We start from the raw sequence: 13,377 nt of genomic DNA on the forward strand, positions 1-13,377 counted from the left end.
CCCCCCCCCCCGAGGTATCAGGAACACGGATTTTTTATGCATTATCGATTGCTCGTACACCTGTAGAAGTGAGTGAACAGCCATCAATTCTTTGGGATATTATAAGCTTTTTGTGTCACCTAAAAAATTTAATTGTTGTTGGATAACACGTCTCAAACCGACCATCTGATTTACATCAACAATTTTCTCCGCTCCCCTCCCCCGGATAACTTTCTGTGGTCGCCCATGCGTACCACCATCCATGTAACATACCTTATAATGAGTCCCAAGCGACCGTGCGGTGCTGCCGACGAATACTTGTCTTATTGTCTGTCGCAATCAGTACTTGACAACACTGCTGGAAGATTGAAAAAACGAAGGTTAGGGTTAAAGGCTTCTGATTAGCGTCGTCAATTATAGCCCTTGAGGAAGACCGCTAAGTGTCTGGAAGCGGTTAAGGAACTAAAACTTCTTTTATGTAACTGGTTTCTGATTATATCGATGTACACAACTACAGTAGCTGAAGATGGATAACATACTGTAGCTCATTCAGTTGAAAAACATGAGCGAAATAATGTCTTTACTTAAAGCATCCCGGTATATATTTTAAGTGATTTAGAGGAACCATGGAAAGTTTAAATCAGTATTAGCATTTTCGTGCGATTTGTAATTAGAAAAGATGTTATTAAAATATGATTCACTCTGTGTTAATTAACATTTCGATTTGATAATAAACGTACTGGGTTGGTGCGTAAGTTAGTAGCGTTGCTCTGTACGTTTAATGAACACAACAGATACATGTAACACAGGCTTTGGTCATCAATAATATATCCTAGTTGACTACTTACAACAGACTGTCAAAGCTGGCGTAACTTTTCGATTCCGCGACTGTAGAAATCACCTGGTTTTGGGTGTAGAACTCGTCGAGTGATATTCGGAGCGCATTTTCATGCGGAAAGGAAATTCCTTGAAGGTTGTTCGATAATGAGCGGAAAAGGTGAAAATCTGAGGGTGCAAGATCAGGAGAGTAAGGTGGGTGCGGAATGACCTCTCAACCCAGTTCCTGTAAAGTGTTTTTTGTCAGTCTAGGAGAATGTGAGCGGGCGTTATCGTGGACTAGCATCACTTCCCGCAGTCTTACTGGTCGTTGTTCTTCGACTGCCTCTGCATGACGTCTCAGTTGTTGACAATAAATTTCATCGATGATGGTTACACTTCGGGGAAGCAATTCATGGAACGCCACACCATCGCTATTCCACCAGATGCATTACATTATCTTTTGTGGATGCACACAGGTCTTCGTACAGGGAGTTGGTCATAAAGACATAATTTCTCTTTACCAATAACGATGCGTGATAGGAAAGGTCGGTGTTGTTCACGAGCCAATTGATGACGAGTAAGCAGAGATGCACGTAAGTCTACCCGCGGATTTTTGTGAATTTGGTTTAGAGCATGTGGTGGCCATACACCCATTTTGGAATCTTCCCCACTGCATGCAAATGTCGCACGGTGGAATGATCGTTGTGCATCACATTTGCCAGTTCTCAAGTATACTAACGTGAATCGTTGTGGATTACAGTGTTTAAATGATATTCGTCCAACCCCTGAACGTGGAGAGTCACCAATGTCAAACTGATCCTCCTTCAAACGAAGAAACCATTTTCGTGACGTTCTGAGTCCAATCCCCACACACGGCGCTAATGTTTCTAACTGCCTCCTCTACTGTCATCCCTTTGTTGAACTCACACAGAAGAATATGTCAGAAATTTTCCGATTCCTCCACTTGGTGCTCCATTGTCTAGTACCCACAGCTCTACTCATTATCTGCAAAATGCCAAAATGTAAACTCAGATAGCAATAGTGAACTACAAACAAAATAATGACAGTCTATAAATAAACCCATAGCAACCAGAATACCAATACGCAGAAGAAAAACGCTACAAACTTTTATGCAACAACCAAATAAAATTAAAAGAATTAAAAAGAAGTTGCACCTAGTGAGACCTGAGCCAGTGTCTTTCAGACTACAAGACGAGAACGCTACACTCTCCGCTGCAGTCTACTCTAATTAAATTTTCGAAAGTTTTGATAAAAACTGCTTAACAGCACTCGGAAACCTTCAGAATATTTTTTGCGTGTTTTTTAGATGTGAGTCGTACTTTTTAAGTGAAGTAGTGTCCAGCCCCGTAATAAGGAAAAAATGGAAGAGAACCAGTCCATAAAGTGACCTCGTGACTCCCCATCTGGTACACAGTTCTAATCTGCCTGGAAATGCAATGGCAATCAACTTTCGCGAGTCAGTCATTATTCTGACGAACATCCGTACACGGCAGAGAACACGAGAATGCTCTGCAGTGTAATGGACTGCATTTAAGACGGAGTCCCGGCAGTGAGGCAGATAGAGATCCCTTGGCCGTGGCTAAGCGCTGGTGAACCGGCCGCTCCACCGAGCCCCCATATCTGGCTCGATCCCTCCCCCGCAGCCACAGCCGACCGACGCGCGTCGATCCTCTGCCCCCCCCCCCCCCTTACACCCAAACCAGGCGGCTACTAATCCACTTACAATAGCAACTGGTGTTCACGCAAATTACCGCTACCGGCGGCTTCGGTTCGCCCAAATTAGCTGCACCAACAGCAAGCCGAGCCCATCCCTGCAAGACGCACTGCCGCCGACGTGTGTAATGGCATTACGGTCGCGGCCGCCACCGAGCTGTTCTCGAAATCCAGCCGACTGCCAGCTACCTGTAATCACTGTAAGGTGAGAGCACGTTCGAGCATTTGCAACTAACTGCATCAGAATTCTGAAAACGAAGCTTCCCATCAGCTCTTTCTGATACGGATAATAAGCGCTTCAGTGGTTGAGCGTGCCCCAAAGACTTAATTCCAGTCCTCCATCACAAATATATTTCCGTCTGGCTTCGTTACTGAATAAGTTCTTCTACTTCTTCATACATTCTTTCAATCCCTTTACTATCTGCGAAGCTAGTAGGCATATATTGTTGGGGTGGGTGCTGCCAACTACACTGAAACACCGAAGAAACTGGTATTCTATCGCTTGAGCCTTGTCCCGCAGTTACAGCCATCGTTAATCGGATCTGGCATATTAATGTTTAAGGGGTGGCCGGATGTCCTTCCTGCCGCCACCCCGCCCCCCTCCCCCCTCCCGGGACGCAATTAGTGTACCCCAACTGTCTGCGTCGAGTGTAATCCATGGCATAGTGCGAATGTGTTCAGACGTCTGCGAGCCGTGTAACTGAGGCGGAACATGGGGACCAGCCCGGTATTCACCTATCGGGATGTGGAAAACCACCTAAAAACCACATCCAGGCTGGCCGGCACATGGCCACTCGTCGTTAATCCGCCGAGCGGATTCGATCCGGGGCCAGCGCGCCTACCCGAGTCCAGGAAGTATCGCGTTAGTGCTCTCGGCTACCCTGGCGGGTACCGAAGAAACTGGTATAGGCATGCTTATATAAATATAGAGATATGTAAACAGGTGGAATACGGCGCTGCTGTCGTCAACGCCTATACAAGTGTCTTGCGCAGTTGTGAGATTGTTAACTGCTGCTACATTGACAGCTTATCAAGATTTAAGTGAGTTTGAACATGGCATTACAGTCGGTGCACGAGCGATGAGACGCAGCACCTCCGAGGTAGCGATGAGGTGGGGATTTTTCCAGACGACCATTTCACGAGTGTACCGTGAATGTCAGGAATTCGGTAAAATATCGAATCTCCGACATCGCTGCGGCCGGAAAAAGATCCTGCAAGAACGGGACCGACGACGATTGAGGAGAATCGTTCAACGTGACAGAAGTGCAAGCCTTCCGCATATTGCTGCAGGTTTCAGTGCTGCCCCATCAACAAATGTCAGCGTGCGAACCGTGTAAAGTAACATCATCGATATGGGTATTCAGAGCAGAAGACCCACTCGTGTACCTTTGATGACTGCACGACACAAAGTGTTACGCCTCGCCTGGGCCCCTCAACACCGTCATTGGTCTGTTGATGACTGGAAAAATGTTGCCTGGTCGGACGAGTCTCGTTTCAAACTGTATCGAGCGGATGGACGTGCACTGGTACGGAGACAACCTCATGAATCCATGGACGTTGCATGTCATCAGGGGATTGTACAAGCTCGTGGTGGCTCAGTAATGTTGTGGGGCGTGTGCAGTTGGAGTGATATGGGACCCATATTAGGTCTAGATACGACTCTGACAGGTGACACGTACGTACGAATCCTGTCTGATCACCTGCCTCCATTCATGTCCACTGTACATTCCGACGGACACGGGATACTCCAGCGGGACGATGCGACACCCCAAACGTCCAAAATAGCTGCAGAGTGGCTCCAGGAACGCTGCTCGGAGTTTAAACACTTCCGTTGGCCACCAAACTCCCCAGACATGAACATTAAAGAGCATACCTGGGATGCCTTGCAACACGCTGTTCAGAAGAGATCTCCACCCTGTCGTACTCTTACGGATTTATGGACAGCCCTGCAGGATTCGTGGCGGCAGTTCCTTTTGTGTATATGAATAAGTAAAAATCGAATACAAAACAGTCTGCAGTTTCTGATTCATTACAACAGGAGAAAATAAACGTCCTCCAGAAATTGTTCTTAGTAGTTTGAAGGAAAAGTTCGTCACACACAACTGTTCTTCAAAGAAACTGAATCAGATCCTGCAGGACGTAGTTAACATTCTCTTGACCAATGAAAACAAAGCATATCTTCGAAGTTCTATCTCACGGTCAACACGACTTACCATGGCGTAAAACACAAAGGCGTGGTGTACAGGTCGCTGGAGCACAGCCGCTCGAATAATGAAGAGGATGTCGTCCGCCCGAGATGGTGCCCAGACGGTACATCATTCACTGGCTGGCGAAGACGGAACTGGCTCTAGCCGGCTCCGAGTGGGCAGAAAACCTCACGCGGGGGAAGGTTACAATCTTCCTATAGGCTACCGGAGTTGCGGAGGACGCAGCAAGAGTTGCATGTCTGGAGTGACTGCGGTTGCTGCCTTCTGCGCCCTCTAACTGGTTACCCGGAGGCCCTGTGTTTGCTGCGCCGGATACCGCGGAAACCAGCCCGTCCGCAGAGGTTGAGATGACGACTACCCGCTACGCATAGATGCGTTGCGGGTTGGCGGCATTGAAGGCGAAGCTGAGAGAGACGCCGTCAGTCCTCTTTGATTTTGTCTTTATAACCTTGTATTTACCTGTTCAGAGATCCTGTTCTTCCTGCCACCGCACTTAACTAGTTCCCTTTTTAAATTCTCCAACCTACCTCCACGATTATAACCTTGTACTTTCCGACTTTACTAGAATAGATGAGTAGTTCGAATAAACAGAGAGTAAATACTAAACCGATCTGGGAAAAATATCATCTTATAACTTGACAAAAAAAAAAGGGATTTGTTGATTGGATGTATCCCGAGGCATTAATTTGGTAATAGAGCCAACAAAGAGACAAAGACTTGTTAACACTAAGGAATTTCGAATGGATGTACAGGAAGCACACGAAAATATGGAAATACCGAAAGCACAACACACTACGATGCCTAATATGGTGTACAAAAACCGGTGGTATTCAAACAGCTCCCAGTCTTCTCGGAATTGATATATACATGTCTTGTTTCCAAGAGAATCTTATACCATGGGTGTGTTTGTTGTTCTTAGCATAAGTTAATTTAAGTAGTGTGTAAGTTTAGGGACAGATGACCTCTGCAGTTTGGTCCCTTAGGAATTCACACAAATTTGAACATTTTTTTGTTTTATTTAATGAACCCAGCCCAGCAAAGCCCAACAAACTGACGGGTGGCTCTTCAGGTGCAGTGATAGTCGCACCTGAAGGAAGGAGCTTATTCCAAGATTTTCCAACCTGTAAGCCCTCGTCTTCCGCCATTTTCCTCATTTGTCTGTACGCTTCCAAAAAATGGTTCAAATGGCTCTGAGCACTATGGGACCTAACAGCTGCGGTCACCAGTCCCCTAGAACTTAGAACTACTTAAACCTAACTAACCTAAGGACATCACACACATCCATGCCCGAGGCAGGATTCGAACCTGCGACCGTAGTAGTCGCGCGGTTCCGGACTGCGCGCCTAGAACCGCGAGACCACCGCGGCCGGCCTGTACGCTTCCATCACATGAGCAATAACACAACATGCCAAAATCGAACATTGAAACGTCAACCCAGAACAGCAACAATGATGGTTGGAAGGAAGGGAAAATACCGCCGAAATAGCCAGCAACAGCCGGCCGCTGTGGCCGAGCGGTTCTATGCGCTTCAGTCTGGAACCGCGCTGCCGCTACGGTCGCAAGGTTAGAATCCTGCCTCGGGCATGGATGTGTGTGATGTCCTTAGGTTAGTTAGGTTTAAGTAGTTCTAAGTCTAGGGGACTGATGACCTCAGATTTTAAGTCCCATAGTGCTTAGAGCCATTTGAACCATTTTGGCCAGCAGCACCAGTGGAGTTTCTATATATCGTATGGCGCGCACGCAAATTTGAGTTAGCCGAATGCAGCGCTTTCGGTTTACCGGTATTTCCGTTGATCGGCATTCAGATAATCGATGCACTACTAAAGCGGATTTGCAAAAACATCTAGATTCAGCTGATTTTTCCTTTAGAATACCTGTCAACTTGGAAGAACAGAAGTCAGCAAGTTGACATATATTTTGCATAATTTTAATCACTCATGATCTCCAGGATAATATTCTGTGGTAACTGTTGTACTCCGCAACAACTATTCATTGCACAAAAGAAAGTAGTTGGAATTATGCGTGGGGTTCGCACACGTACATCTTGCAGGTCTTTGGTTGTGCAACTGCTAATACTAAACACAGCCGCTCAATGCACTTATTCACTCATGAAATTTGTTTTTAAAAATCCTTTGTGGTGTGAGAATAACAGAGACCTCGAAGGGAAAATGATCTTCTGTTCTTTCTAGTGAATCTAACTTTGTCATAGAGTAAGTGAAGTACACAGCTATAAAATACTTTGATTAGCTTGCCCTAGAAAAAAAAAATGCCTGACTGACAGCGGAAGTATAAAACAATCTAGGTTTATTTGTCGCGTCAAATGAAGGTAAAATATCGAGCTTTTGATGAAAGCCACCAGCCATCTTCCTCAGGAACAACTGACTCTCCTCGTTGCCGTTGTGACCGGTTATTGTCCATAGGTGGTCTGTGATCGATCGGCGACGTCGTCATTACGCCATGCTGCAAGAGATGGTGTCCAAGTGTCACTGGTGGTGCCAGCAATCTCGTGAGAATGCCAATTATTCAGAGCATTTTTCTGGGTTTTCTCACAGATTTTACCAGATCTGACGCAGCATATAAACTGAGAATGTTCTGAACAAGGATGTCATCGCAGGAAAGTTCGATCTCGTATCAGATCGCAGAAGTGTTTTCAAATGAAGCCGATGGTTTCATTTTTTCGCGTCAAATGAAGGTGAAATATCGAGCTTTCGATGAAATCCACCAGCCTTCTTCTTCAGGATCAACTGTCTATCGTGGCTGCTGTTGTGAGTGGTTATTGTCCACAGGTGGTGATCGGTCGGCGACGTCATCAGTACACCATGCTGCAAGAGATGGTGTCCACGTGTCACTGGCGGTGCTAGATATCTCGTGAGAATGCCAAAAATTCAGAGCATTTTTCTCTTAAATAAGACTTTCTTTACAACCGAAAAATTCTTGAGTACAAATACGCAGTCAATTATCTGTAAACGACCAGCAAGAAGCTACATTACAACACACTTCTTAAATGGTCTACTCAATCTTCCTTTGAGTTAACGCGTTCCAAACCATAACGACTGTCGTGAATGTTCTCTGTGAAATACGGAAATAAACAATTAATAAAACTATTGAGATAAGGCTCAACATGAAGATGACGAAGATGATGATGACGGATACGGAAGGGAGTTATGATGCAATGAGCATTCTAACATGCACAGGCTCGACTTATGTGAGGTCATTCTTCCAACTACACTGTAATATAAAACGGAGTGAACAGCTTATCGAAAACCGAATATGGTGTTCTGGTAGCGTAGCAACAGCTTTCCAGAGAGATGCTAAGAATGTGTACGAGGTAATGTTGTGATACCGCAGTTCTTTCACGTCTCAGAAACCGACGAGGGCTCACGGTGGCTGTTCGGCCAGAGGGGTGGCGAGTGAGGCAAAGCCCTCTAGGTGGCCACTTGTGGGAGGTGGGAGATAGCGCTAGAGTTACAGAGCTCCCGATCTCGACCTGAGACGCGGAGGCGTCGAAGCCGGGGATGAAGAAAACAGGTTAAATTGAGCACAGAGATTGAGCACCTGATGAGAAAGGATTGGGAAGTAAACGGAGGGTGTGAAGGCGCGCCAGAGTGGGCGAGAGAAAGGGCCAATGGCGGAGGACGGACTTACGGCTGGCCGGTGACGGCCGCTGCGGCCAGCGGCTGACTCCCCGAGGGGGCCACTCGGATCCGCACGGCACGGCGGAAACCACCTCGGCTGCTTCGCGGGCCAGACTTGCGAAGGTTCTCTTCATCACTTGTATATCACCTGTTTATAGCCTCGAATGGTGACCCACAGCACATTTGAATTTTAATTTAATTTAATTTTAGTTTATTCTCTACTCCGAGGGGGGACCGAGCTGTTTGAGACCCATCCCAATGAATTGTGGCGTTTTTTTCACCCCAGAGTCCCAGCAGACTGGGAATGGCACAAAGGGGATCCTAATGGAGAGTGTGTGGGAAGAGACTACTAGTTCAGGCATTCACCTAATAAGCAAACTTCGAAAAAGCATGGTCAAAACGGGTGGTTTGGAACTATGCTAATATATTTCTGGACAATGTTGTTATAAAAGTCCCATAAAAATATTTTGGGAGTGTGTGTGTGTGTGTGTCCATACACACTGAAGCGTAAAAGAAACTGGTGCAGGCACACACTTTCAAATACAAAGATATGTTAACAGGCAGAGTACGGCGCTGCGATCGGCCTATATAGTGAGTTTGAACGTGGTGTTACAGTCGGTTAACGAGCGATTGGACACAGCATCTCCGAGGTAGCGATGCAGTGGGGATTTTCCCGTAAGACCATTTCAAGCGTGTACCTTGAATATCAGGAATCCGGTAAAACGTCAAGTCTCCGACATCACTGCCCTCGGAAAAAGGTCCGGCAACGGGACCGACAACGACTGAAGACAGCCGTGCAACGTAACAGAAGTGCAATCTTTCCGAAAATTGCTGCTGATTTCAATGCTGGGCCATCAAAAAGTGCCAGCGTGCGAACCATTCAACGAAACATCATCGATATGGGCTTTCAAGAGCCGAAGGCCCATTCGTGTAACCTTGATGACTGCACGTCACAAAGCTTTCAACACCGACATTGGACTGATGAAGACTGGAGATGTGTTGTCTGGTCGGACGAATCTCGTTTCAAATTGTTTCGAGCGGATGGACGTGTACTAGCATGGAGACAACCACATGGATCCAAGAACGCTGCATGTCAGCAGGGGACTGTTCAACCTAGTGGAGGCTCTGTAATAGTATGGGACGTGTACCGTTGGATACGTGTAGGTACCACTCTGATAGGTGACACGTACGTAAGCACCCCCTGATCACGTGCATCTATTCATGTCCATTGTGCATTCCGACGAACTTTCGTGGCAGAAGCTTAATTTTTTCGAGGTGATAATTACAACTTTACGAACACCGTTCACTGCGGTTACGCCAACTTTATAAATATGGTGTCGTAGCAGGTCTCTTAAGTTGAATTATTTGAAATTAGGAACTACTCACTGAAAATGAATCCTTCAGGTGGTGCGACGTCATGAGTGGGCGATGTGTGAGAGGCACGTGCTTGTAAACTGCTTACACTTGATAGCAAAGAACTGTCTGCCGTATGGACGTTGGTATCGTTGCCCTGAAAACCAATATATAAACATGTCTACGGCGGGATTTAGAGCCGTTTAGAATTCACGACTTGTTGTCGCAGATGGAGCGTTACTGCTTTTATTGCACCACTGTTCTCCTTTCGTGACCCTAAGACAAAAGAGATATCTTTTTAAAAAGTTACGGAACACATCTCACAAATCTCTCTCCGGTTCAGCCGGCCGCTGGTGGCCGAGCGGTTCTGGCGCTACAGTCTGGAACCGCGCGACCGCTACGGTCGCAGGTTTGAATCCTGCCTCGGGCATGGATGTGTGTGTTGTCCTTAGGTTAGTTAGGTTTAAGTAGTTCTAAGTTCTAGGGGACTTATGACCTCAGCAGTTGAGTCCCATAGTGCTCAGAGCCATTTCTTTTCTCCGGTTCAGTGAAACCTAAACTTGAGAAATAAAGACGAGACAGGACCTTCGTTAACAGAGGTACAGTGCGTCTGGAAAGTCACTGTGTACTGAACTACGAATATAGAATACATTTGAAGTTGCCAGGAGACAAGTCGGCAAGAATGGTTCTTCATAGACACATGATTACTTCTTTTAATTCGTTCTACTTTTGCTTAATATTGAGGGTTTGGTGATGTTGGTTAAAGCTTCTGAATACCATGGTTAGCGTTCAGATGTCTAATTTGATTTTAAATATGATGCTTTCAAATGAAAAACGAGTTTTCCTTGTAGTACATGTGTTTTGACATGTTGATGAATACATAGCTTTTGTGCAGAAGGCATTTGTTGAAAAATTTTCGGAAACAGCTATACTTCATTGTAATGCGGTTCGTCCAACTTATTCACTAATTTCGAGAGACATTCTTAGTGTTAGATGCCCAAGAAACCGAAAGACCATCTTCAGTAAACGAAAATAAGTTGTTGGATATTTATGACTATGTGCAGCAGAGCCCTGGAAAATAATTGCGCAAGTTGGCGCAAGAAAAACATACGACGCTTGCAACCGTGCGTGAAGTGGTTTGGCAAACCTTGAAATTGTTGCCGTATAAAGAGACGGCAGTGCAAGAACTGAAAGATGCCGATCATGAAAGGCAAATCTGTTACAAACAATGGTTTACATCTTTTATTGAGAGGAATGTCATTGATATTCTTGATGTCATCTTCTATACAGACGAGCCTGGTTCTACCTCTCTGCTCACAGAACACACAAAACCCACCACTATGGTCAACGGAGAATCTTCGTGCTGTGCTTGAAACGCCACAACATGATCAGAAAACTGGAGTGCTGATAGCAGTATTCAGACGGCGCATTACTAGACCTATATTTCTTTGAAGAAGCCGTGAGCAGTGAATGTTATTGTTTGATAACCCACGATTTCACTGGCCAGCTAAAGAAAAACGCAATCAACTACTAATGGTTTTAACAAGGTGGAGCTAATGAATAGTGGGCTCCATGTGGTTCCCAAGTTGTGCAGCGACCGTAAACCATAACATTACCAAATAAGCAGCAACCAGTAGTTGCGACTGGTTGCTGCTTATTTGGTAATGTTAAGGTGGAGCTACTCCGCACACAGCTAACAACAGTTCGAGTCTTCTGAACGAATTGTTTGGGGAACGGTTGATATATACATATAAAAAAAAACCTATGGCCCTTTCACTCGCTGGACCTTAGTCCACTAGAAATTTTTATTTGGTGAGCAGCAAAATTTGTAGTGTATCGCAATCGCCCACACACGATTTTTGATGTAGAAACTGAAATAACTGCGTACGTGAGAAGCATATCACAATCATATCTGCATAAAGTTTCTTTCAGTACTATTAAGCGGGTTCAGACTTGTATAATCGCCCTTGGACGCCATTTCCAACATATGTTGTAACTGCACAGCAGCTTTTCGTGCTTCCTTAGCGCATGTGACACTGTTTTTTCCCCTGGCTCCAACATAAATCAATATTTATTTACTATTTTCTTTCAGTCTGTAATCTAGATACAAGAGCAGACCAAATGTTGGATATGAATTGACATGAATTCAGTGTATAATGTTTTAACATAATTTCAGATGTGTTAGTATAAAGCTTTCTAACCGAAAATAAGGGGGTGTTTAGTAAGAGTGACATGTCGGAACAATGTGTGATGAAATGGATTAAACTAAGAAGTTATGTGGATCGCCAGTCATAAACTAGCGCCCAGTCGCAGGTAGGAGTAATTGAAACTGCGGGCACGCTCGGCCGCCAGTGGCAGCTAATTCGGTTTTGCCGGTGGTTGTCACGGAAACCCATCGTGGGGCAGGCGAGGCCACACATTAATGGATTCGGCAGGATGCTAATGGGCTGGGAACGCGCAGAGCTGGTCGCAGAGGTCGTGGCCGCCACATACATACATGAGATAGACGTGTGCGATAGAGAGACACAGAGAGAGAAACATTACAGACTTTCTCGCTGGCGCCTTACCGTTGCTAATCGTTCAATACGGCAGGCGAGGACCGGGGATAGATGGCCGCCCTCTCATAATCTGGAACAAAAAGAAACGGAACATTGAGCACAAGTTGTGAGTAACTGCTAAGGTGGCGAGAAATGTACTTCAATGTTAGCGATTACGAAAATGGAAACATTATTAGGACAAAATCACACCTACATTTGGTGTTTTTATATCTTACTTGAAAAAGTAAAATCGTGTGGTATTGTGATGCTAATATGCCAAATTCTATTACACAGAGCGTGCTTGGTGGTTCCTCCTGAACATATCCAGTACTGTGGAGAATGAACAAAATCACAATAATTTGAAACAGGAACCAGCCTCAAGTATGTTTTGGAAAAGGTTATTTTAATCGAACCATTATCAGTTTTGGATTTCATAGAAATCTATCTTCAGATGGCTCTTATAGACCTTTCTTGCTTTCCCGTTTGGACTTTTGTGGTAGTAGTTACTGAATTTGAGCTGTTAAAGAAGAATCTTGTTTAAAAATCTATAAACTCATGAGCGAATTTTTTGTGTTTCGCAGAAACATATCTGAAATGGTATTAAGATTGATAAAACATGAAGCGTGCGAACAACTAATGTTGTATATATTTATGTGTGACACATTAATCGTATATTTCCGATAGAAATTTAAAAATTTCGACGTTTTGGCAGAGCACTACGTGAGCGTTGTGAAGTTCTCGAAAAACTGGTTAAATACACTCCATCCTACATTTCATGGTAGCACTCACGCTTAACACGTATAAAACGCGGCCCAGCTAACGTAAGTAAGAACAACATTAGTTTGAAAGATGCTACAGAAGTAAAGACATTAAGCTACAGACGCGCCGAAGAGCATTTGGGGACAGTAAGATATGTCTTTGGTAAAGCAATGAAATTAGTTGGAAGGACGACAAGGAAAAGTTCAATTTTGTAGAATAAATACCAATGACTAAGAATTATTTGAGAAGTGAACTTAGATTACATAAACATATTCGTACTTCAGTTCACAGCTCTTTAATTACCGCACCTTATTGACAGCCTCAAAAACAACAGTCAAGCTTATTTGGAAAGTA

General features: G+C 44.8%; 1 protein-coding gene across 3 annotated transcripts in view; it reads right to left on the minus strand.

Moving 5' to 3' along the window:
• LOC124794698 (irregular chiasm C-roughest protein) overlaps positions 1-13,377 on the minus strand; it is a 1,925,819-nt gene that overhangs the window by 586,170 nt on the left and 1,326,272 nt on the right. For all 3 annotated transcript variants that reach the window (XM_047258262.1, XM_047258263.1, XM_047258264.1), the window contains exon 4: positions 12,295-12,355. The gene's annotated coding sequence lies outside the window, so the exon portion shown is untranslated. The remainder of the gene's footprint in view (positions 1-12,294; positions 12,356-13,377) is intronic.

The sequence above is a fragment of the Schistocerca piceifrons genome, chromosome 4 (genome assembly GCF_021461385.2).
Source record: "Schistocerca piceifrons isolate TAMUIC-IGC-003096 chromosome 4, iqSchPice1.1, whole genome shotgun sequence".
In the NCBI taxonomy this organism is placed as follows: Eukaryota; Metazoa; Arthropoda; class Insecta; order Orthoptera; family Acrididae; genus Schistocerca; species Schistocerca piceifrons.